The following is a 27,467-nucleotide window of genomic DNA, read 5'->3' as shown; positions in this document are numbered from 1 at the left end:
AAACAAGATCTGAAACAATGTTTATGAATTGATAAATACGTTATACACAATGTATAGTACCGAAATAGATCCGACAACGTTTAAACAGTAACATGAAAAAAGCAGACCGATCCGATAGTCAGCATAACATAATACACGTGAGAGTTTGAGAAAAACTGAACTGCAAAATACTCAACACCATAGGAGATAACATATGGGGGGTTCCACGGCATTTTAACTAATCGGTGAAGGTCACCGATGCCGATCTTGATGTCAAATTTTTTCTGAATCCTTTTGTCGAAAAAAACCCCTATTCGGCCGTTTTTTGATTTGGCCACCTGTACTGATTTTACGCATTTTCCGATTTTTCAACTTTTCCAAAAACAGACTTTCTTCAACTGGTTGTAACTTCACGAGATTTGATTTTTTTCAAAAAATGATCGACAAATAATTTGTTTCAATAGGTCTGAGCTTTGTGAAAAACTTTTGTAGATTTCTCCAATAACACAATTCTAAGATTTTTTCGATTCAAAAAAAAAAATCGATATTTTTTGAATTGCGACACCTTCGATTTTCCTGAAACTTTTTACCTGAATTCAACCAGTTACAATCAAGTTTTCCTCGAAAGGAAATTATGAACTATGATTCGTTCAGGCGTTAAACCATCATAAGTGCCGAAAAATCGGAAAAATATCATGAAAATCCATCCTATTCTTTTTCCAGTTGAATTTTCCAGTATACTCAGAGGTATACACTACCGGCGGTAAGTTTCCGGATAAGAGTTGGAAAAAGTGCCGGAACGGTTTTTTATGCCATTTCGCCGGTAGTTGGCCTAGGCCAATTTGACTAACGGCATTTTAAAGAGGGAGGATTTACCTACACTTTGGCTATTCAAAAAAATTGTTACAATTAGCACCCAGTATTGAAAACGACCATTTTTTGTCGTTTTTTGTTCTTTTGTGAGTGGACCCCGCTTGCAGTAAAAATCTTTTTTATGCATTTCTCCGACTAAAATCATAAAGCGGGAAGCCTAAGCTTCAATTTCGTTTCGTAGAAAAATTTTTGCGATTTCTTTTTCCCAAAAATATTTCGTTTTCTGATAAAAAAAAAAGACAATTTGAAAATTGCTCCGGAGTACGAAAACGACGAGGTTTACAACGAAACCTCAGCACGGTAAAAAGTTGCATTACTTCTAGTTGAGTTCATGAGAATTTTTTCAGATTTTTTTAGCGAACTTTTTTTTTACTATAGCTTTGCTATGGGATTCCCTCCAAAAATCATGGAAAGGAACGCCCCAAGAGACATTCGAAAAACTTGTGTAGAGGATGCCGCGTGTAGTAAAGAGCGTGCTTTCAGCGAGAGGAGGTTTCTTCGACGAGACCAAAGTATAATATATAAGCAAAAAATTTAATTATATTCATATCATGGTGTTGAGATCAATCGAGCTCCGATCGGAAGTAGATTAAAAAAAATTTCGCAAAGAAAATCTAGCAAAATTCTCATCCCGAAACAGTTTTCGTTTTATTTATCGCGGAGCAGCATCCTTTATAAGCGTATCCCCCACTTCTGATCTGTAGGCGTCAGAATATTTGGTTACGATTTGTGAACCAAGGGGTCGGCACAGAGCGTCTTCACTGTTATTGTTGTGAATTGCACTTGGGTGTGAGCCCTCGAGAGATCAGAGTTGGACTGCTTTCTATCAGCCCCACGTGCCATTATATAATGGTGACAATGTGTGATGCCATCTGCTCCTTATGCTATCGGCTGCTGGTTCATACTCTAACGTTAGGCTGATCACGTCACCGTAACGGCCGGAGTCGAACCGACATACGTCGCTGTCACAACGAACTGGCGCTGCCCTTGAAACTAGTATTAGCGTGCAGGTCAGGTCCAAGTCATTCGACGGAGAGTCGCCTCGCATCCGTGAAAAAATGGGTTTAATTGAAGTGGTACAGGTATGTGATAACGTCTGTCCGGTCACAACTGGCAAAAGCGGTTTCGACGTCGTGTCATTGAATGCGATTATCATTCATAGGCTTACCAATACTGCCGCCAGTGGTTGGACATTGTTCAAATTTCACCACCCAGGATCGTATGAGAGTGATTATATGCAGAAACCGCTGTTTTCCGCTCATTCCGCAAAAAAAAAAAAAGTTTCAAACCACTCATTTTCAAAACGTTGTCCAGAGACTGTTGAGTGTTCAAGGAAATATTGATCTTATGTGCAATCGTACCGTCGAGGGTGGGGGCTATACATTCTGTGATAACTTGCAAGAAAAGTGACAACTGAAACCCTGCCGTCATCGTGTCGGAAAAACATGTATTGAACCCGCACATCTCCATTGACGGTTTGAATGCATGTTTGAAGGAAAGTATATGTAGGGTAATTCGTTGAATTGATAAGGAGTAAGCTAAAAATAAATTGTAATCACTATGAGAATGAAAAACTACATTCCAAAAGTCTACAGCTGCTATATTCGATGACGTATTTGAGCCTGCATACCACAATAAAGGTTGCGAGATAGCTTGCGAGATAAGATATTTGAACCTACACGCCTGATGCAGTTCGTTGCATCTTATGCGTATTACCATGGCACAATTAGAATATGCAAACCTGTGACATTCGATCGCATACTCTGAGATTCGTGATAGAGAACCAAGTTCGCTATGTGAGCCTGCAACAGCTTGAGCGGTTGCGAGATGAAGTGTTTGCGTACGAGATAAGGGTGTTTAAACCTGCACGTTCGCCGTAGTTCGCTCCATTTTATGCACCATGAAATAATACGGGAACCTGCGATATTCGAGTCTGAGAATCACAATGGAGAGTAACGGCTGCTATTCGAAAATGTATTTGAGCCTGCACACCTCTAGCAATGAGCAATTGCGAGATAATGTCGACTAACAGTTCGGTGCATCCTGTGCGTATTATTATGGAAGAATTATAAAACCTAAGATTCACGCGAATCAGCCGTTTGCACATATTTGAAGCATGTAACCATTATTTTGAACATCATATTTCCTCGATTTCAAAAATGGAAATTGAAAAATAAATGAATGAATTATTCAGCGGTAAGAATTTGCTTATCTGAGAGTCCTCTATTGAAAGAAAAAGTTAAAAAATGAATAAATAGATTGAGGAATTGATAAATAAATAAATAAATTATCCATTGGTTAGAGTTCGCTTATCAGATAGTCGTTCGGTTAGACTGTGGGTAAGGCAGGAATCGAGGCGCACGTCAGATAACGGGGCTGACGTCATCGCTAAGTAAACAGCATGGAGTAGTGGGAAGAAGACAGCAGTCAAGTAGCTCTCGGCTCAAAAGTTGATCCAGTTTTTGGGGCAACGTAGAGAAATTATCAAGATGCGATTAAGAGCCTGTTGCGGTGTGAGCCTATAAAGTGCTCTCCATCCTTCTTCCTATGATTTTTTTAACGCGGCGGCTTACGTGGGCACGGAGAAAGTGCTGTCCTCCCTTTCCCTTGCGATTTTACGACTCGCCATTTGCTGCTCTCTCTTCGGCGCTGCATATTTATGCGGGCATATGGTAGGAGGTGTATTATTGGCACGGAGTATTGTGATTATTGATCATCATGATTGTAGTTAACTCATCTTAAAAACAAAGTAAACCGAACAAGATTCGTGATACAATTAGTAAGTATATACCATTTATTATATCGAACATTCGGAGAAATTGAGATTTCTGAGTTATCAATAGAAATGGCTTTAATGAAGTTGATTTCAGCAAGGCATCAGCATGCAGTCTGTTGTATACGGTTGTAAATCCCGGTATGCGGAGAAAGAGAAATTGTCGCTCTTCACACCTCGAACAGTGAGCGAAATATATTATTTTCTTATACTTTTCACTCAGTTATTTATTGTGCATCATATTTTCCGTAAATCTTATTGTTAGCATAGGACGAAATATGAAGTGCTTGATCGAAAGTGATTTGTTGTAAAAGGAAGATACGAAATCAGACAGACGCAGTCTGTGAATTGCACTTAATGGAAGTAATATGAAAAAAAAGTACGTCACAAAAATGCCTGATAGCACAATATCCAGATTGCCAAGAAAAGAGGTAAATTCAAGAAAAGAAGCTGTGCCGAAAGCCCTTCCCACCTGCAAAGAGAAGAAAGCCTCAGCAAGAGACAAAAAATTGCAACCCTCTGGATAGTGATAAACTGCTATCTACAATAGATTATAATACCGTTTTCGATAATATCCTCCCGGAAAAAATTCTCAATTTTTGCAGGTAAGCCGGAAAATTTAGGGGTTTACCCTGAAAGTTGAGGTTGAAGGTAAACCATCATTAATGGAGGGTTTATCTCCAACAGTTAGAGATTAACCCTCAACAATTGAAGGTTCATCCACAAGAGTTGAAGGTGAACCCTCGACGTTGAAGGTACACTTTCAACGATGAGGGTAATTCATATTCCCAAAATTTAACTGATGGTAAATGTGAGAGAGAACTATCAACATTGCGGGGCTTGTCCCATGCAACTCCAAGGGATACACCCAACTCTTCTTGAGGGTAAACTCTGAAATTTGGGTGTCAACGCGAAAGCAGTGTAACATAAGACGTGAAATTTCCAAAGTAATTCTTATGATATTCGTTAAACTTCTATTATTCTCAATAACATCTGAAATGATCTATCTATACAGGGTGTCCCTAAATTGCTTCCCACGGACTAGCCAGCATAATACCTCGTTAAAATCCAACCGAGAATTTCTTTTCCGGAAGCTCGTCTGACGCATAGTTTTTGAATTATAAGCGATAGCGCTAGGCCAATCAGAGTGCACCATTTCATCTAGATTTGCCGCCACGGAAATTGCTGTTTTGTTCGTCTGGGTGAATTATTATTATTCGTTGACGAATTAAATATCGGCACCTCCCCTCTCTCGCTGCTGTACCTCTTATGCTTGAGAATACGCTTCTGTTTACACACACAAGTGTGCGCCCATGGATGTGCGGCCGGCAGCGTGTGCCGCGGCAACAATACCGAGGTCAGCGCTCGAGAAGGGGTACAACAGGGAGAGAGGGGAGGTGCCGATATTTAATTCGTAAACGAATAATAATAATTCACCCAGTCGAACAAAACAGCAATTTCCGTGGCGGCAAATCTAGATGAAATGGTGCACTCTGATTGGCCTAGCGCTATCGCTTATAATTCAAAAACTATGCGTCGGACGAGCTTCCGGAAAAGAAATTCTCGGTTGGATTTTAACGAGGTATCATGCTGGCTAGTCCGTGGGAGGCAATTTAGGGACACCCTGTATATTATTTATAGCTAAACCAATGATTCAATTTGAATTCAACTTTCGAGCAGCTCGCTGAAATTAAAACATTGCACCATATAGTATAAGGATCACTATTGATATTGCATTTCACTTACCCTGCATGCCATTATGCAACGCTCCGAAAGAATACTACTTAGTTTTTTCAGGGTTGAAATTAGAAATCATAAACTACACTATACATATATGGGGATTCCACGTCAACTCGGTGAATCAAAAACATTGACCCTCTTCGATTTTCTCAGTGATTTTTTATATAATAGTTGTTGGAAATTATCTGATAATTATCAAAAGTGGATATTTGATATATTTTCATATAGTGTATGTACTGTAACGCTAAATTCTGTTACCCTCGGATGAGGACTTACCGTTGACACTTTGGCGCGATTATCCACTTATTCAAAATATTAAACTATAAAAAAATCAATTATGTTGGGCGCCAGACGCGTTAGCGTCGATTTTCAAACAATAATACGAATCAATAAAAATAATACGAAACCGTACGAAAAATAAATAGAGAACCCGTTATATGGCTGGCTAGGCTCAGGTACGTACACGTGCAAACTGGTAGAGTGGCGGTATTCAAGGCAGCTAACAATAATTACAGAATTAAGGCAAATAATGAAATAAAGAATAATCTCAAGTCAGAAAGAAAATGAACAGGTCAATCGATCATATATTGTCGAGAAGGTTACATGGTTGAGACAGGCAAATAAAATGGTATCGACAGCGGTAGTGAATAAAATAACAATCGTTGTTCACAATAATTTCGGTAGAATAGCAGTAAACGATAGCTTTAAAACGAGAGACGGCAGTTAACAGAGAAAAATGAACGTAGGTCGGGAGATGCGATATAATGCACGAATTCACTTAAAACTACACGCCACTGGGCGACGTGATCTTACCCAAGGTGCAAATGACGCTACGAAAATTATTATTTTATCAATTAGAAACGAGAGAACTTTACTGCAACCGGTAGAAAACAAGGTAACGATAGCTCGGTAGATAATACGACAAATTTACCATAGACTATAACCAGTACGAGAGATTGATATTACGAATTCGGTAGCGTAAACGATCGACTAGGTAACTTTCGGTAGAATTATTCATAAACGGTAGAATCAATAATTTATGATGATCACGGACCTGAGGAATCAAACAATGAATTCCTGAACATAACGTTCGATAGAATTATTCATAAACGATGGAGTCAATAATTTATAATGTTTACGGACTTGAGGAATTAAACAATGAATCCCTGAACATAACTTTTGAGAGAATACGGAATACAAAAATGAGAGAGTGAGAATTTTGGAGAGTATACAAAATAAAGAAATACACTAAATACACCGCAATATAAAAGAATCAAGAATAATTCGCAGAACTTAACTTACCAAGATACAGAGAAAAGAATAACAGGCAAAAATTGTATTAAATTCCCAATAGCAATAGAAAAAAAGGTGCGGTAATATTTAGAGGCTGACTCTACGCTCGGTTGTACTCCAAGGAACTCGATATACGATACAATAGGCACAAAAATAAATAAAAATATAATAAGCAATGACAGAAATAAAATATAAGGCACACTACTATTACGACAGAGTATGGAATAAAACGTGAAGCCAATAGGGCTCAAAATACGATAGAAAGTACAGAAGCAGGCTAATAGGAATTCACAAATAATCAGAAAAGTCATAAATAATAATGCAGAAAAAAAAAAGGAAGAGATAAATGCGGTATTCCGAAAAGGAGATCTGATGCATCGATTGCAACGGTCTAGTAACTACAGCTTATGTCTCATATAAAAATATGACGGTTTTTGCGAAAAATCAGTTGATACAGAGGGTGGTTTGGAGTGATTACGAGACAGTTAACGTTGATGGAATAAGTCACAATCGGAGGTTTTTCACGGTAGCTTAAATCGGTAGGAAGGACGTTAAATTTCCACGACAGCTCGGAACGGTAGAACTGAAGTGATACGGCGGTGTCGTGGTATGTTTTATGCCATGGGTCTCCCTGAGTTCTTTGATTGTACGGTTATTAAATTCAGTCCCATTATCCGTGAGTAATATTTGGGGAGTTCCCCACCTCGATAGTATTGAATCTTTGAAAGTTTCGCTAATCTTTTGTCCGGTAGCTTTTCTAAGGGGAGCGCATTCAACCCATTTTGTGAAGAGATCTTGCATTGCCAGTACGTACGCAAAGCCAGATTCACTCGGGGGAAATGGTCCCATTATGTCGGCTGCTACGACGATCCAAGGTTGTTCTATAACGCGCCTTCCCATTAAACCCGCGGGGGCAGTTTGGGCTACTATACATTTTTGACAAGTGTCGCACTTCCTCACGTATTCGGTGGCGGTATGGTACATTCCGGGCCAATAATAACGGGTAGCTAAACGACGGTAGGTTTTCTCTATTCCCGGATGACCGGACTGAGGGTCATCGTGAGCTTCCTGTAAAATGGTTTCGCGTCACTCTTCAGGAATTACTAATTTCCAAGCGTTTAGGTCTTGGACGAATGTTCCGATTAAGGGGTCCGTGCGTCGAACGTACAGGTGGCCGTTTTCTATCTTCCAATCCGGGAACTTCCCGGGAGTGTTTTCGACGTCGCGTTTCCGGCGGTTGTACCAGGTTAGCCGATCTGGTACGATAGTGGCGGTAGCTTCATCGGCGGTAAGAAGTGAATTTGAGATGGTATCAGGTTCCGGGATTCGAGAGAGTGCGTCCGGCACGTGATTCAAGGCGCCTTTGCGATACACGGTAGTGAAATCATAGCCAAGTAATTCAAGTGACCACCTAGCTAATCGACCGGTAGGATTCTTCCGCTTGTGAAGCCATTGGAGGCTGCTATGGTCTGTCACGACCGTGAAACCTTCGATGTAGGGGCGGAATTTTCCGATTGCCCAGATAACGGCGAGGCATTCTAGTTCGGTAGCGGAATACTTCCTTTCGGCATCCGATAGGGTTCTGCTTGCGTATGCGATTACGTGTTCTCCGTCTTGGTCAGCTTGAGTTAGGACAGCGCCTAGTCCTCAATTACTAGCGTCAGTTTGTACTATGAAAGGATTATTAAAATCAGGGCACGATAACGTTGGAGCGGTAGTTGGCCGATTTTTAATTTTTTCGAAAGCGAGAGATTGCGATTCAGCCCACGTCCATGATTGGGTTTTTCGCAAGAGTCGCGTCAGTGGTTCGGTTATCGAGGCAAGATTTAGAATAAACCTTCGGTACCAGGAAGCCATTCCTAAAAATCGACGTAGTTGTTTTACTGTACGTGGGACCGGATAATTTACAACGGGAGCTATTTTATCTGGATCTATTTGTAACCCATATTCGTTAACTAGGAAGCCGAGATATTTAACTTCAGAGCAACAAAATTCGCATTTATCGGGGTTGACCGTGAGGTTCGCGTGTCGGATAGTTCGTAAAACGCGTCGTAGCCACTCGAGGTGTTCGTCAAATGTTTTTGTGGCGATGATATCATCCAAATAGGCGAAAGCGTATGGATCCATGTCTGGTCCAATTAGGCGATCTAACAACCTTTGAAACGTAGCCGGTGCTCCAGTTAATCCGTACGGCATCCGCGTAAAATGAAAAAGTCCTTTACCGGGAACAATGAAGGCGGTTACTTCGCGACTCGCCTGAGTTAAAGGAATCTGGAAATACGCCTGACTTAGGTCGATAGTTGAAATATATCGGGCGGATCGGAGTTTGTCCAGAATGCTGTCCATTCGCGGTAGCGGATACGCGTCCTTTTTGGATGCCTGATTTACTTGCCGGAAGTCGATACAAAAACGGTAGGAGCCATTTTGTTTTTTAACCATTACGATCAGACTTGCCCAATCGCTATGTGAGGGTTCGATAATTCCGTTAGCGAGCATTTTGTCAACTTCCTCGTGGATAGCTTCTTGTATTTTTGGCGATACTCGATACGCTCGTTGTCTAATCGCGGGATTGTCACCTACGTCTATGTGGTGGGTGGCCAAATTAGTCGTACCTATTTTGTCGGACGCTGGGGCTACCTCTGTTTTTAGTAGGTTCCGTAATTCGACGGTTTGCTCGTCGTTCAGAGCTACAATTCCGTTACATTGTGTTTCGGGAGTAAATCGGGAGTGCGTTCGAAATTTGTAAGTTACGGAAGAGTTATGTTTGAATGACCAGTTAGGTTCTGTAAAATCTACTATCATATCAAATGTGTGAATAAAATCTAAACCTTTAATACAATCGAAGCTAAGGGAAGATATAACGCAAACCTGAATATCGCAGATAGTCCGTTCTAATTCTATCGGCACGATTACTTCAACCGTGACGTCAGCCTTTCGGCCGGCGGCCGTTACGACTGCTCCGATATGAGATTTTTGAATTAGGAAACCTCTCGATTCGATCAATACCGAAGTTTTTGAATTTACAAAGGTTCGTGTTGAACCGCAGTCAAATAAAGCCATTACCCGTAAGTCACATATTTTGAGAATCAAAAATAACAGTGGTTTCCCGTAAAACGGGTAGACTGGACTGCAGAAGTCAGTTTGTTCAGTAGGTGGACCGGTAGTAGTATTAATTTCGGAAATAGGATTATTAATTTCGGTAGGTAAAGAACAAGGTCTGACAATTTGTTCGAGCGAGGTTTCGGGCTCTACTGTGGGTCTGGGTTCCGAGGTTGCCCTTGCGCGGGGTTCCCCTGATAGTTTTCCGCACACCGGGTACATGTGGCTCGGGTGTATCCTGTCAACTCGCGCGTGAAGCAAAATTTCGTGCGCGGCGCGGTGCACTGTCGCTGATGATTTCCGGGTTGCTGGCAATTCTAACATGCGAATCTAGGACGTGTGCGTGCAGTTGGTTGTTCTGTAGTCGGTAGAAATGGATTGGAGTCGGTAGACGGAGCGGTAGAAGTTACAGGCGATTTAACGTTACTCGGGTTTTCATTCTGACGGTAGTTATTCCGGTTGCTGGTATTATTCCTAGGTGGTCGTTGGTTATAACGAGTGTCAGGTCTAGGATCCGAGGGTTTTCTATTAACGTTCGATTTTGATCGGTTTTCTTGAATAGACGTTTGATACGCAGCATTAACGTTATCCTTTGGTTCATCCTCTAGATTTAGGTGGGCTAACGCGGATCGCGATTGATGGGAGTTAGCGCGTGTTCCGCGATATGCTAGATCCGGTAGCAGTGAGTTTTCGGGAGTCGGTGGTGCTTGGTATTTATTACTTGCCGCAATACTTATCTCCAATTGTCGGGCGGTATCCTCTGAATCATCAAGATCTTCGAGATCTCTTCGTCTCAATAACACTTGAAAACGCGGTAGCAGGTTTCGATAGGCATAGTCCATCTCCTCGTCGTGGGAGAATCCGGGACTTAATCGATCAAAATACGCACGCATATATGTAAGGTAATCGGTGACTGGCTCGTTTTCGCCCTGCGTACGTTTACGGATCTCTTCACGCAATGTAAACTGTAAATTTGGATCACCGAACCTATAACGCCAAGCGTGTTCGAAATCGGAGAAACTGTGCCATTGGGGTCGTTTGCTTCGGAACCAGTACAAAGCTACTCCAGAAAGAAAAAACGGGAGACTGATGAGGATGTCATTATCGCGTAAATTAAATGAGGTTCTACCCTCCTCTATTCGCGTTAAGAAGGCTTCCGAATGTTCATTACGCGTTCCTGCAAATTTTAAATTCCATTTTCGCATAACCTCGTATGAGGCGAGCGTATTTGGGGTGTTGTTATTGAAATGCGGCGGTTGAGCTGTCGGGAATGAGTCGAAAGGTTGTCGCGGCGCACGGTGCGGCCAAAGGCCCCTTTATGCGGCCAAAAGTCGAAAAAAAAAGCTTTTAGTTGTGGATATTTTGTCATTGGATTGGCTTAAGGAGTCCCCTAGGAGACGGAAAACGTTCAGAGTAAGGTCCCTTGCTTCAAATCCCCCCCATAATCTCAGTCTGAATATGGCCTTCGCCCGAACGCTACACGACGGTTAGGAAAGTGCGACTGGCGACGCGTCGGATAAACAGGCGTCAAATTTTTGTTTTTAAAGCGATTTGAACAAAACAAAATGGATTCTACAGCTGAAGATGAGTAGAATAAGTAAATTCTGAATATAATTTCCTGAATAGTACATTGTTAGAAGGAGATATGTACGGACTATTTTTTGGTTATTTTTCTCGAATTGAATGGATTTGATTGAGTGAATACTTTTTTATCTTACTACATCTTGCTCTCTGAGTCTATCTGTCTATATAAGTAAATAAAATCAATTTTAACTGTCCGTTGCTGCCCGTTCAGTTTTTGTGCACTGTATCACAAAAAAAAGTCAAATATTTGTTTCAACGATCACAGTAAGACATGAAAAACAAAATGAAATAAAGCATAGAATTCAAAAACCAAAGTGAAAAACAAAGATAAAAGTGAGCCTTCGAAGGAAAACACATCCATACAGTAAATCAAAAGAATATGAGAAAGAGAGAGAGGGTTATACGCAGCTGCGTCATGCTATTGATGATAACAATTTTCGGCAGTATGCAGTAAAATTAGCTAAAGACATTGTACAACAATATCCCTGGTATTATATGCCCACATTGGTTCACAAACTTTTGGTTCATGGCCTCGAAATAATAAAACATTCGGTGTTACCGATCGGTCTAATGTCCGAAGATGCGCAGGAGGCCTGTAATAAATTTTTTAAGATCTACCGCATGAATCTCGCAAGAAAACATTATCGTCAAAAAACGTTGGAGGATGTTTTCAAACGATTTTTGATTGCGTCTGATCCACAAATCTCCAGCTGTCGGAGATTACCCATGAAACTACTATAATCCTTATCTGAAGACTGTATTAATTTGTTAGCTCCTCCAACTGTGAATAATCAAACGGAACTACAATATTATGACAGTTCTTTGGCCTCAGAAACCGATACAGAAATAGAAGATTGCAACTGTGACGAGATTGGCAATGCAAATTTTTTCATGTAATATTATTTTCTACACCTAACTTTTAAATATTTTATCCATTACGCTTCTGAACTCTCCATATGTAATGTAAGTTACTATGGTAAATGTCAATAAAAATATAATAATTTTTTCACAATTTTTTTTCTGTATTACATTGCCATATTGCACCTCGCCATTTTGAATTTGTTCATTCTAAATTACATACCCTCTCAATTTCAAAACAAAGACTTTTAATCAATCGCCCAATTCATTTAATTTTTTATAAGTTTTTTCGTATGATATGACGCCATACTAGGTCAGCCATTTTGAATTTGCTAATTCTGATGATGAATTCATAATCAGCGACCCCAAAAACCCCCATATACCGATTTGTGGATCATTCTCTACATTTTTCGACTTTTGGCCGCATAAAGGGGCCTTTGGCCGCACTGTGCGGCGTGTTATGATGGTGTTACGTGCCAGCCGGTATCCACGGCGGCGCCCTCTCTGCGCTCTACCTGACCAGCGTGCAGTTACCATAAGAGAGCCCTACGTGCTCTTACCGATAGTCGTAGATTAATACCAACGCACTTAGTTACCATCACAACGTCCAAATTCTTATATCAACAGTTCTCACACGCTAGATTAACCGTTATTTCATCAGTCAAATTCATACATACATGTTATATATACATTTTTTCCCATTCAACCGTAATAACCCAAAATAATAAACCTCCAACAGATAAGATAACCAAAAAGACAAACACCGGAAACGTGGGAAGATAAATCACGGATAGCTCACAGAGAAAGAAACCCCTATTCCCAGAATTCAGGATAGCGCCCTTATTTTAACGAAAACAAGACCAGTCAGCGCTTCGCCGCTTGCTTCTCTTAACCAATCACCTCGCGCCAATCCACCACCGAGATCCCACGCACGAACCAGAAACCTTACCCCCAATTTTTTTCATCATCCTCAACCAATCATCCGAGACCCGCGAGAAACCGCGACTCCTTTTGAACTCCTCCTATTTTCCCTCTAAGTCAACCTTCCCAAAAACAGAATAAGAGAAGAACTTCAGACATCATAGAGAACAGATCAGACCTCTACCGAAATCCTAGAATAAAATCATTATAAGTCATTCAGAACCTTCGAGACTTGTTAACAGTTTGTCACTGCGATAGTGATTAACACCAATCTGTACCACGATTGTAAATCTACCATCGAGAACTAGAAGGAGACCGTTAATAAATGTGTAATTAACCCAAGTGTTGTCATAAATAATTATTTCAATCACGCATAGTGATGGTTGGCACGAGCCCTACCTAACAAACTCTCAGAATTGTAGGTGAGTTGAACGAGAAGATCTGAGGAGCTGATCAGCGGATTCCCGAGATTTACATACACCAACTACGTAAGTCAGGAGAACGATTTAAATCACGCGGCGAATCAGAGTCGACTCGAAACGTTCCTCTCGGAACGTAACAGCTCTACCATATAAATAAAATGGTGGCAGCGTGTGCGAGAGCCAACTAGAAATAATTAAATAATCATCAAACAATCAACGCTACTGAAACCTTCGAAAACTCGAAAATTTTTTTTCAACATTGGGAATACACATCGACGATATAACTGATAAACGATTGTGACCAAATCATCATCGAACTAAACTTCTTCAAACTGTCATCAACATACACTGTTGATTAAACATCTACAACAACTATCATCAACAACATATCACCAGACGATATCGAAGAATTGTGCATCGCAGAACGTAGCATCGGAGAACTTCGCAACATTGAACGTGGCACCGTAGATCTTTTCATCGCAGACCTTCGCATCGCAGACCTTCGCATCGTAGAAGCTTGCATCGCAGAACATCAATTTCAACGGAAACTTCGCCCTCCCGCCCAACCCCTGAGAATCGTCATTCATTGCTTATAGTCTCCGTAACGTAAGTCAAAATACAATTTTCAAAATGCCTAATAACGATAATACTCAAGTTCCCATGGAAACTAGCACCCAACAAAATACAAGTACCACAAATCCCAATACATCGCTTAGAGTAGACGGATCATCATATATCCATAAATTCGATTACAAAGATGTTTTCAAAATAATACCAGAATTCGATAATACATCTGCTGGTTGTTCGATTCAAACATTCATAGATGAATTTGAAAGTGTTAAACAATTCATACCACAATGCGGAGAAGAATTTCTAGTTAAAATGTTACGTTCAAAATGTAGGGGAGAACCACTTAAACGTGTAACAAACGCAAAAATACGAACAATCGATGAACTTGCGAAATTTTTAAGAACTCACTTTAAACCAGACAAAGACATAGACACTTGGATAAAAGAACTTAACGACTTTGAACAAAGACAAGACGAACAAATTATTGACTTCAACTACAGAATAGGCACTCATTTACAGATGACATTAGCAGAAATTGATTTAACAGAAACAACTGATGCTCAATCACTAAAATCATGGGCAATTAAAGTTGCAGTAAAATCATTTATAGCCGGACTACTTCCTAGATACTCCCTTTTCCTGTCGAAATCTAAGTATAATACATTGCAAGAAGTAGTGACCGAAGCTATGGAATTAGAAAAGCGTCAAAAGAATATCAAGAACGCCGAAAATATGTATAAACCAACAACTAAAGCATCCGAAGAAAAAGCTTGTTATACTGCTCAAACAAATAGTTCAAATGCAATAAACCGGAATAAAATTTCAAATTCTCGAATCAATGGCAATCGACAAAATATTTCAAGTCAAGCAAATATATCAAACTCAAATCAGCAGATAGATAAATACTGTCGATACTGCAAACGAAATAACCACGTGATAGACGAATGCCGCTACTTAAAAAATAAGAACAATGGAGCAGCAATTCAAAATTCGAATCCAAATGCTAACCTACAATGCAATTATTGTAAGAAAATAGGTCACATTATCCGAGATTGTAGAAAACGCGCTTATAATAATAGCAGGCGTGAAGGAGGCAAAACAGAGACAAACAACGTTACTAATACACAAGCGGGAAACGCTCGAGCCTCCCCTCGAATAGACGCGACGACGGGAAACTCCGAGACTCAGCGTCAGGTAGCAGAGTAATAAAATCCAATACAGAAAATAAAAATGCACAAGAAATCCGTAGTGCTGAATTTAATATCGGTTCAATATCCCCAAATCATAGATCACCATCAATAATTATAGAATCAAAAGATCTCAAACACAAAAATGGAAAATTTTTAGTAGATACAGGATCTCAATTAAATTTGATAAGAATAAGTGAATTGAAAAATCCAGAATCGATCGATGCCTCGATTACTTACGAACTTAATGGAGTCTCAAAAGTCGACAAACCAATGACATTAGGAAAAATTAAAATCAGGATTAATAACATTCTCGGAGAATTCAATGTAGTTCCACAAGATTTTCCATTGAATTATACAGGTATTATAGGATCAGAATTTATGCATGACAATGACGGAAAGATCGATTATCGAACAAAGTCCGTGACCCTAGACAAGATCAACATACCGTTCTCGGAAACAGAAAGCGTACTGCTGCTGGCCAGACAGAAAACCGCGATGTTTATTCGAGTCAAGAACACGGAAATTTTAGAGGGTTACGTACCGCGCTTAGATACGCAGGAAGGTATATACATAGGCGAAACCGTTGTTTCAAATAATAATGGAATAGCTTATTTGTACGCGATTAACACACTGGATGAAGATGTTGAAATGGAAATTCCCGTAATTCCCTTGTACCCTTTCGATACAAGCGTAGACGAGGATAGTAATAGCATAAAATGTGAAACTTTAGAGCACGCGATAACTCGGACGCGAGGAAACCGCGCTAATGAAGTATTCAATTTATTGCGATTAGACCATTTGAACTCAGAAGAGCGTAAAGCAGTTGCTCTCTTAATCGATGAGTATGCTGACCTTTTCCACATCCCCGGAGAACCCCTGCGAGTTACTAACACATGCATGCACCGTATACTAACCACAGACGAGATACCCATCAACACCAGACAGTACAGGCATCCTCCCTTTCAAAAGCCAGAAATTGAGAAACAGATTACAGATTTATTAAAAATGAATATCATAGAACCATCAAATTCACCGTATAATTCACCACTATGGATTGTACCAAAGAAAGAAGATTCAAAAGGAAACAAACGATGGCGATTAGTTATCGATTATAGAAAATTAAATGAAAAAACGATTGGAGACGCTTATCCATTACCTTTAATATCAGACATACTCGACCAACTAGGTGGAGCAAAATATTTTTCAATATTTGACTTAGCCTCAGGATTCCATCAAATCGCTATGCATCCAGACGATAAACATAAGACAGCATTTACAACACCCCACGGACATTACGAATTTAACCGAATGCCTTTTGGACTGAAAAACGCACCAGCAACCTTTCAACGACTTATGGACTTAGTTTTACGAGGTTTACAGGGAATAGATTTATTCGTATACCTAGACGACATTGTAATTTATGCACGATCACTTGAAGAGCATGCAACTAAGTTTATAAAGCTCGCCGAACGCTTAAGAAAAGCAAACTTGACGTTACAATCGGACAAGTGCGAATTTCTTAGAACGGAAGTCAAATATCTAGGGCATATTATATCAGCTGACGGAGTTAAACCAGATCCAAAAAAAATCGAAGCTGTAAAGAAATTTCCTGTTCCGAAAACCACGAAGAATGTTAAAGAATTTTTAGGACTAGCCGGATATTACCGTAGATTTATTAAGAACTTTGCTAAAATCGCTAAGCCTTTGTCAGAATTAACTAGCAAAAATAAAAAATTTGAATGGAATTCTAATACGCAATTAGCTTTCGAAATCTTGCGCGACAAACTTTGTGAAGCACCTATACTACAATATCCTGATTTTTCGTCACAATTTATAGTCACAACAGACGCATCTGGTTTCGCAGTAGGAGCCATTTTATCGCAAGGAAAGCCAGGCGAAGACGCGCCCGTCGCGTATGCTTCTAGAGTTTTGAACAAGCATGAAAGAAATTATTCGACAACTGAGAAGGAAATGGTGGCAATCGTTTATGCAATTAAAACTTTTAGACCATATCTCTATGGTAGACAATTTACATTGTTAACCGATCACAGACCGTTAGTATGGGTAAATTCTACGAATGACCCTACGTCACGTGTAATGAGATGGAGAGAACGTTTAAAAGAATTCCAGTATAAAATTCAGTATAAAGCGGGCAAAATAAATACAAACGCAGACGCGTTGTCGAGAAACCCCGTTGATATTGGAAAAAGGGACGTATATCCCATAAAATTCAAGTGGAGACGATCAGCAGACCCTGCCCTTAACGTAGCACCGGGTATAGCCAGGCTACGGTCGTCATCTGACTCCGCTCAAAGGTTAATTCAGAGAGACGCGAAGATTAGACGACGTTATGTAAGTAGTTCCTCCGTGGAAGAAGAAACTATACAGGCAGATTACAAAATCCAAGAAGCTGCAATGAGTACAGACGAGGAAGACTTTTTAGGTTTTCCGAGCTCAGGCGGAAACAAACATGTCGGAACGGTAGATTCTAAAAACGTGACAAACCCGAGAGGCGCACGATTAGACTCAAATTCCGATTATAGCAAAAATCGAACGATGGATAACAATAGGCCTGCGCAACCTATTGCCAGTCGTCATAGATCTAAATTCGTAGACAAAAATACAAACTCACAGGAAACCGGTAAACATAGGAAATTAAAAATCCTTAATAAAAGAAAATCAAGTGCTAAACGCTTTACTCCATTCAGACATCGTTCTGAATACGAAGATTCATCATCGGATGAACTATCAGACTCTCCAGAAAATCATAGAACTTTAGCTAGCAATAAATCGAATGAAAATCAACAATCTGTTATCATAGAAATAGAATCAGATTCTCAATCTTCATCTTCGATGGATGAAAGATCAAAGAAAAATCAATCTACGTTACTCCCAGATTATGTAGACTCTGAATCCTCATCACTGGATAGCGATGATTCTTATAAATTAAATCCAGTAAAGCATAGAATTAATAAAAGTAATATGGAATCGAGTATACCTAGTATAAAACAAAATACAGCTATAGTCGTCACAGAAAGCGGGCAATCTCTAGCCTCACCCCCGACACCCACTCAAGAGCATACTTCAGCTACGATTATTCACACCCCTAAGATTGTATCCGTGCCAAATATTAATAATACACCGACAGGTTCAGGAACACCTTCCAGCAATAGGAAGAATAATTTCCAGAGAAGCTTAGCCAGAGATTTATTAAAGAAACGTTCTTTTAAAACAGCTGAATTTACACCTTCACCATTACTTAGAACAAGACGTAAAACTATTACAGATAATTTGAAAGTAACGACAGACGCAGACGAAATTACTCCATACCCTATTTCAAAGACGAATGACGTAATTTCGAAACAAAAGAAATTTCATGACGAAATGGAATTGGACAAGGAATGTACAGGAAGACGCATTATAACCTTAGACGTTGCATCAGCTTCGGAAAGCGAAAAATCTAATACAATCACAGTTCAGGCAGACGTACACCCCTTGCAAGAACCCATGTGTATAAACAAGTCCTTTGAGACCACACAAAAGATGGACGTGGACGAAACACTCCAAGATCTCGGACATGAAACAATAAACACATCCTCAAGCGGAAGCGACGCTAGAGATAAGCAAAGGACAGAACAATTACCAGTTCGACACGAACAGATAATGGAGGCCGAGACCATAAAACCGAGAACTTTTGCGTCTAAACAAAATATCAAAAATACAGGAAAAAATAACACTAACAGTGGTATAAACCATATGCCAGAACCCCGACGGACAATGAGACAACATAGACCGACATATAAATACGCATGTTACAAAGGTTTAGAAGGCCACCAAAGCACCCATGCAAATAAACCTTCAAAACCTAAAGCCGTGAGAAACAAAACTAGCACTGGAAAAATTAGAATACAGGCAGCGGAAATTTTGCAGACTCCCAAGAACCTAGCTTCACTTGAGAACGTTAACAAAGAATCTTCGAAAACATATATAACTCCAGATCCTCAGAGCCAACGAAATCCGATATCGATAAATATTTCAAACGCTTTACCAGATCTAGATGCAATAGTAGAACTTAATGATCCACAGAATCTAGAAGACAAATCAATTGAAATAAGTAACTTAGATAACGTATCGGATATCACAGTATCCGACGATTCGCAAGCCTCAGTAGAATTACCAAGACAAGAATCTACTAATTTGATAGAAACTCGAGACAATTTAGAAATGAGAAAAGATAATTATCTATGCTTCATTTCCACTAACGGAATAGCACTAGGCGAGATAGGTAAATTTTTAGATGAAAAAGGATACTTGAAAAACATTAAACCAGTCACAGAATATCAGATAGGACACATAATTATATTAGGAACACCAAAGAAACGAATAATCGCATTGGTTACTCAAGAACATAAACAAGACACACCTTTGGAAAATAACTATTACGATGCATTTGTACATTTGAAACAGAATATGGAAGATTTGAATATTAAAACAGCAAGCATATCGCAAGGTAAAAGTGGAATAAACGATCTTGGATGGATTAAAATTAAAAATATCATTAGACAGGTATTCGCCGGAACACAAATTATCATAACGATCTGTAAAGACAAAATTATCATTCCACCTCCAGATATCAGACTTAGAATAATACAAGAAAATCACGAATCTCCGATCGCAGGACATAAAGGTATTACAAAAACGTATAACAGAATTCGACAGAAATATTTTTGGGATAATATGAAAAAGCAAATAGAAGATTTTATAAAGAAATGTGTCAGCTGTCAAAAGAAAAAACTAACGCGCATTAAAACCAAACAACCTATGGTTATAACAGACACATCTGCAGACGTATTCGACAAAGTAGCGCTAGATATAGTCGGACCCTTCGAAACATCCGCAAACGGTTACAAGTATGTATTGACCATGCAAGACAATCTTTCAAAATTCAGTTTAGCAATACCGTTAGTACATGCAACTGCTGAAGATATTGCAGATGCATTTGTGAAAAACTTTATCTGTAAATACGGATGTCCAAAAACAATATTAACAGATCAAGGAGCAGCATTCATTGGTCAAGTAATGAGACGAGTCGCAAAAGCATTCAAAATCACACAATTCAAGACTACAGCATTCCATCCTCAATCAAATGGTTCTTTAGAAAGAAGCCATCAAGTACTTGTAGATTATCTAAAACATTATTTAACGAAGAGAGACTGGGACGAATGGTTGCCTCACGCGACATTTTCTTACAATACAAGCAGACACGAAGGGACAAACCACACCCCATTCGAAATAGTTTACGGACGGAACGCTCGCATGCCTTCAGAATTCCCACCCCTCGACGAAACTCTGACCTATGACGACTACGTAAAGAACCTAATGCTTAAAACTATAGAAATCCGAAATACAGCACGCGAAAATTTAGAAAAAGCTAAAGCCAGATCGAAACAATATTACGACAGAAAAATAAATCCAGTTGATTTCAAAATAGGACAAAGCATTTATTTAGTGAAAAATCAAAAGACAGGAAAGTTAGATGACAATTACAAGGGACCGTACAAAATCACAGAAGTATTGCCAGAAAAGAATGATATAGAAATAGAATTAGAGAAAAACAAACGTAAAATAATTCATTGCGACAGAGCAAAGATAGCTTATTAACCAAATTCAAATTTCAATTACTTGGATTGCTGATGAAGCATATACTAGAATCGGAAGTATACAAATCTTCAGAAAATTTACTTATATACAAAATAAATCAATCAATCTTATAGAAACGAACAACCTCAGATTACAAGATCCGAACTCATAGAATAATTCATAGAATATAACATATATAATAATAATACTAAAATATTACATAGACCTGTAATAATTCATATAATAGCTTATAAATTAAAATTTTTTTTATGAATAATCTTAAGTATATTCACTACATATTTCAAACATTATATAATTCATGCCTTAATCATAGAATAATAATAGGCATTTATATCAATATTACTTACCTTAATCGTATATACTCTTAGAATAATCAAAATATCAGACATTAAGCACTATTATATCCACTCTAAGTATATTCACTTATATTTAGTTGATCAATATTCTGTTCACTATACTTTACTATTATTCAAGTAATCATAATTCATTATTAATTTCATGTAAATTTAAGTAATTCACAATTTTATGTAATATGTTATATGATTTATCACGTTAACCCTTAGAAGTAATCGAATTATGGAAACTTCACGTCGGTATAACAGCACTCGCTTACTTCGAGCGAGGACGCTCGAATCTTAACGGGGGAGGTGTTACGTGCCAGCCGGTATCCACGGCGGCGCCCTCTCTGCGCTCTACCTGACCAGCGTGCAGTTACCATAAGAGAGCCCTACGTGCTCTTACCGATAGTCGTAGATTAATACCAACGCACTTAGTTACCATCACAACGTCCAAATTCTTATATCAACAGTTCTCACACGCTAGATTAACCGTTATTTCATCAGTCAAATTCATACATACATGTTATATATACATTTTTTCCCATTCAACCGTAATAACCCAAAATAATAAACCTCCAACAGATAAGATAACCAAAAAGACAAACACCGGAAACGTGGGAAGATAAATCACGGATAGCTCACAGAGAAAGAAACCCCTATTCCCAGAATTCAGGATAGCGCCCTTATTTTAACGAAAACAAGACCAGTCAGCGCTTCGCCGCTTGCTTCTCTTAACCAATCACCTCGCGCCAATCCACCACCGAGATCCCACGCACGAACCAGAAACCTTACCCCCAATTTTTTTCATCATCCTCAACCAATCATCCGAGACCCGCGAGAAACCGCGACTCCTTTTGAACTCCTCCTATTTTCCCTCTAAGTCAACCTTCCCAAAAACAGAATAAGAGAAGAACTTCAGACATCATAGAGAACAGATCAGACCTCTACCGAAATCCTAGAATAAAATCATTATAAGTCATTCAGAACCTTCGAGACTTGTTAACAGTTTGTCACTGCGATAGTGATTAACACCAATCTGTACCACGATTGTAAATCTACCATCGAGAACTAGAAGGAGACCGTTAATAAATGTGTAATTAACCCAAGTGTTGTCATAAATAATTATTTCAATCACGCATAGTGATGGTTGGCACGAGCCCTACCTAACAAACTCTCAGAATTGTAGGTGAGTTGAACGAGAAGATCTGAGGAGCTGATCAGCGGATTCCCGAGATTTACATACACCAACTACGTAAGTCAGGAGAACGATTTAAATCACGCGGCGAATCAGAGTCGACTCGAAACGTTCCTCTCGGAACGTAACAATGGAACGGGGGAGCTTCGCGACGCGGGGTAAAGCTAGGCGGTATCGGGAGGTGTTCTCGCGCAGTGTTTATATTTTGCATCCGGTTTTCCAGAGGAACTCTGATGTCGATAGCCGGAGCGTTGTTTTGGTTTGACGATAAATCATGGGTATTATCGGAAGAAGTATTATTTAACGACATATTATTTTCCGCGCTTATTTCGATTTTATGCGTCGATTGTGGGCTTTGTCTTTCGTCCGTCGGTATTTGTAAAGACGATGTGCCGGCTTCGGCATCAAGCGTCGTTTTATCGGGAGTATCGGGATCAGTCATTTCTCCCCGAGAAATTCGGTAGAATCGGATTAAACGATCTCGTAGAGTCGGTAAAGTTTCTTCTGCTGATAATGCACGTTGTCTTAGCTCGTATCGTAATTCCGCTGCAGTTAATAAATATATCCACGAGTCTTTTACAGACGGCAACGAAGGCATGTATTATTATTTGCGATTTACAACACTGCTTGTAGCGAACACGGATGGGCGAGCGACATACACACGGCTGATCCTGGGTGTCAATAAGCGGTCACGAGCAAGAAATACGGTCTCACTCGTGAGTTGTCACAACTATAGCGGGCGATAGAAAAAGTTGCTTTTGGCCGCGCGCTGTTCTCCGCGAACAATGCGTCGAAGAAGTAATACTCGCGAGGGATTATACCGTCGTCATAATAATATCTGTAATCCGGGATGTTCAGTCCGCTGAATATTTAAATATTTTGGGTCGATTGGTCACTCAATATCAACTGTTTTTCAAGATCTACTTGAATCTTGGTGTTAGTAACTGACTGAGTAAAAGCGGGAAGAGGTTTCTTTTGTTAATAATAATTTCTCTCTCTCTCTCTCTCTCTCTCTCTTTCTCTTATTCTCTCTAAAGTTTTTAACTGAATTATTAACTGAAATTTTTCTGTAGCTGGCCTTTTGTGGCCCCACGTTGGGCGCCAATTTGTAACGCTAAATTCTGTTACCCTCGGATGAGGACTTACCGTTGACACTTTGGCGCGATTCTCCACTTATTCAAAATATTAAACTATAACAAAATCAATTATGTTGGGCGCCTGACGCGTTAGCGTCGATTTTCAAACAATAATACGAATCAATAAAAATAACACGAAACCGTACGAAAAATAAATGGAGAACCCGTTGTATGGCTGGCTAGGCTCAGGTACGTACACGTACGAACTGGTAGAGTGGCGGTATTCAAGGCAGCTAACAATAATTACAGAATTAAGGAAAATAATGAAATAAAGAATAAACTCAAGTCAGAAGGAAAATGAACAGGTCAATCGATCATATATTGTCGAGAAGGTTACATGGTTGAGACAGGCACATAAAATGATATCGACAGCGGTAGTGAATAAAATAACAATCGTTGTTCACAATAATTTCGGTAGAATAGCAGTAAACGGTAGCTTTGAAACGAGAGACGGCAGTTAACAGAGAAAAATGAACGTAGGTCGGGAGATGCGATATAATGCAAGAATTTACTTAAATTTACGTCACTGGGCGACGTGATCTTACCCAAGGTGCAAATAAAGAATTTACAAAGAAAGAATTAGTTAAAAGTAGTTATTGCCTATTTTGTATCGAGTTCGGTTGGAGTACCCTGTTAAGGACGCGTAAACTAGAAATAATAACGGTTGTGCCCTTGTGACGGGCGACTCTGAAATGCCACGTTACAGTACATGTACGCATACATCTTCGTTATAATTTAATAATGAATAGAATGCATTGGGTATAGAAAATTCTTCATGGCTATATGAATTATACATATGTACATTGAATTTTATTTATGATTATTTTTCTGCGTGGGGATACATTATACCTTCGTTCTATATTGTTGTCATGTTAATATATAATTTTCGGGGCATTGAAAGATAATACTGAATATCCAAATGCATATATAATATATGTATATGATTGCCTCAAGATATCAAATGAGAAATAACCAGACAACTTCTTAATTAGTCAGTTTCTATTGTATTTACTAATGGTTTGTAATGCACTTTTGTAATACCATTACATCTATAATCCCAATAAAATGACATAATAAGCTCTTGACTCAGGAATTCTTTCAAAGTGACCCCTCGATTGGGAAGTTCACCCTCAACTTGAAGATAATCCCTAGACTTGGGGGTTAACCCTCACTTAAGAGGTAAGCCCTCAACTTGGGAGTAAACCTTCGACTTGGGAGTAGACCCTCGACTTGAAAGCAAACCCTCAACGTGGGAGTTAACCCTTGACTTGGGAGTAAACCTTCGACTTCGAGGTTAGCTCTGAATTTAGGGGTACGAATTTACCCCTTAGAGATTGAGGGTTATTTTGAGGGTCAAATTGGGGGTTCTTTTCATAAGGGAGGTCAAGGTACATGTACAGTAGCGCTCAAATGTATTTTGACAATATGAAACCCCTCAGAGGTTGAGGGTTATTTTGGGTGTGAATTTGAGGGTTTTTTCCGTAAGGGTATCAGTGCTGTTCAATTGCGTTCTCCATATTGGTTTGCAAATGCTTTTCCAGAATTCATTATTTGCAATCGTTGGAGTAAAGACTTATTGCACTTACGTAAACGAGTTGGACTACGACCTAACTAGACAGTTTAAGTACGCGTATTGCCATAAAATGTTATGTAATTATTGTATAAAACTGTGTAAGATTAAAGATCTATTTTTTTGGAATAGTGTAATTAGAATGAAAATTTGTTTGTGATAGATATTCATTCAAGACAAAGAAATTAACTGGAGGACCAAGGGTGTGTGCAATATGCTTAAGATGGTCTAATGACTAGGAGAAGTATTGCAGTAATTGCGTGTGCTGGAACAGACTCAGGCAAGTAGAGTATAGGGCGTGCGGTTTTCTGACATTGGGTTTGTTGCATATAATAATACCGTCATAAGAACCGTGCAAGACATCTTCGCCTGAAATTGAAGAACAAAAACTGTCCACAAGCAAGAATCTGTGCTCCATGTACGAGATTAAGAACAAATGCTGCGAAGAATCATGGATGCTCGAACTCAGCACGTAATATTCGCGCGAATAACAAAAAGCTACGTTATCATTGTAAAACTGCGAAACGCCAGAATAAGAGACTTCATATGAAAGTATCATATAAAATATTCGAATTCACAGTATCGTGTTATGCAATTATGTGCAAATAATTGTTTCGTTTATATATTTAAATGCAGCTTAGATCGAACTACATCCGAGAGAAACAATCACGTCTAAAGTATTTGAAATTGTACCACAATTTATTTGAAAGGCAATTGTATCTATTCGCACATTGTTGACATTTGTCATGAAAAATGACTACAAAAATGCGATTGAAATGCGCAGCTGTTAAACAAGACGCAGTCCTTGAAGCTATCGCCAAATTTTCAGAGAAAGAGCAAAAAAGCAAGAAAGCATGTCTGGCGGCATCAAAATTGAAAAGCACGAAAGGTATGAGATACATGACGCTGTGGATATATCAGTGTTTGCTGTTACGAATAAGAAGTAAGAAAGCATACAATTACCTACGTTTGCACAAGGTACACGTTTTACGTGCTGTGCAGACGTCAAATAGGTATATAAAAACAATCAAGGGTGCATTGTCATGTATTCGAAGCTTCAGAAGAGAATACTGCTCACATGTCAGCTCAAGTCGTTCGTGGTGCGTATGTAACAAGGTAACATTGTAATATGATTCAGAAATCGTGATTATACGATAATATGAAGGTGTTTCAAAATCATAACAATGTTGTTAGAGAAAATAAACAATCGCATATTTGGAACCTTGAAGGTGTACTACTGCTTGACGTAATGATGTTATCCAAGACAATGTCGTTCAACTGCCAAAATCTGCAATTTCAAGGGTTCACAGACTTGGGCGAACATATTCCTGCCATCAAAAAAGGAAGAAATGCAATCATGTTTTAAAACTTATCTTTTAGCTTTTTAATGGAAAATGGGTTAGAGTACTAGCTTGTTTTTTGAGTAAAAGCAACACATCAGGGACTGTATTGCACAAAATCATAATCGAAGCTATTGCGGTGGCAGAAAAAGCTGACATGCATATTGATTGAGTCACGACAGATAGTCACAGCTGGAATCGGCTGATGTGGACTATGTTCGGCGTTACCGAAGAAATCCATAGTGTCGAGCACTTTGTAGATCGGAACCTTTGACTTTTATTTTTTTCGGACTTTCCGTACCTGGGCAAAGCAACTCGAAACTTCTTTACAGAGCACTCTAAACATGATAGGATTTGGCTACAGCAACATGTACTATGTACTTTAATAATGGAAACTGAAATACTTATCGATTATGATTTATCATCGGACACCAGATGTACCTGTGGCCTCGAAGTATTGGTTTGCCATATCAGACCTTAAAGATTCCTGTTCCTACGCTGTAAAAGTCAATTTCAAACTTCGAAAAGAGCACATACAACCGCAATGTTACCACAAGATGAACGTGGCTTCAGCGTTCCAGTTACTTGCATTTGTCGTTCGTATCATTATAGCTCGGTATAAACTGTTTTGATTTCAATGTACACTTATTGTCTTTCAGTTTATTAGAGTTGCGGATGTACTTAAAATATTTAGAAATAGGCATAAAAATTATTAATATTCGATTCAAGTTACTTGTCAAATGCAGTAACTTATCGCGATTCAACACAGATTTTAAAAGATTACTGAATTCTTGGATACTACTGATTTCAGTATGTTTGGAAAATGGCATAATTTCGTCAGCAATAAAGATCTGTACGCTTGAGTCTGCGCAAATAGCAACTCTTTTCTGATCGTTGCATCGTTTTTTGCTTCCCGAAAACCAAG

The 27,467-nt window shown here is 39.1% G+C and overlaps 1 protein-coding gene across 1 annotated transcript in view; it reads right to left on the bottom strand.

The window, feature by feature from the left end:
- The window catches only part of LOC124300690 (glutamate receptor ionotropic, NMDA 2B), a 1,918,249-nt gene that overhangs the window by 75,068 nt on the left and 1,815,714 nt on the right, over positions 1–27,467 (bottom strand). The gene's annotated exons all lie outside the window — the stretch shown is intronic.

Source organism: Neodiprion virginianus, chromosome 3 (genome assembly GCF_021901495.1).
Source record: "Neodiprion virginianus isolate iyNeoVirg1 chromosome 3, iyNeoVirg1.1, whole genome shotgun sequence".
NCBI lineage: Eukaryota > Metazoa > Arthropoda > Insecta > Hymenoptera > Diprionidae > Neodiprion > Neodiprion virginianus.
Note: the sequence above shows the minus strand (reverse complement) of the source record. Positions and strands in the feature narration are given on the sequence as shown.